The sequence below is a fragment of the Penaeus monodon genome, chromosome 20 (genome assembly GCF_015228065.2).
Source record: "Penaeus monodon isolate SGIC_2016 chromosome 20, NSTDA_Pmon_1, whole genome shotgun sequence".
Lineage (NCBI taxonomy): Eukaryota > Metazoa > Arthropoda > Malacostraca > Decapoda > Penaeidae > Penaeus > Penaeus monodon.
Genome location: NC_051405.1, coordinates 44,647,586 through 44,647,810, shown reverse-complemented (window position 1 = coordinate 44,647,810; position 225 = coordinate 44,647,586). Strand labels below are relative to the sequence as shown.

At 32.0% G+C, this 225-nt stretch overlaps 1 protein-coding gene across 1 annotated transcript in view; it reads left to right on the top strand.

Annotated features, from left to right (window-relative positions):
• LOC119586015 overlaps positions 1-225 on the top strand; it is a gene marked incomplete at its 5' end in the record, with an annotated part of 5,286 nt that overhangs the window by 4,282 nt on the left and 779 nt on the right.

Genomic DNA, 225 nt, shown 5'->3' with positions numbered 1-225 from the left:
ATTTTCATAACCAAGATCTTTAACATAATAAGCATTAAGAACATTATTCAAAGTGTTCAAAACCAGAATCATTGGAATCTAATTTTCGGCAGCGATTAGAATTTAATGAAAGATGTTGGTAACAGGTGCAGAATCTTAACTTAAATTTTGTATAACCAAACATCCGTATCGGATGTAGAAAAGGTGTGTAGTAGAATAGTGAAGTCGCAGTGCTAAATGATATCG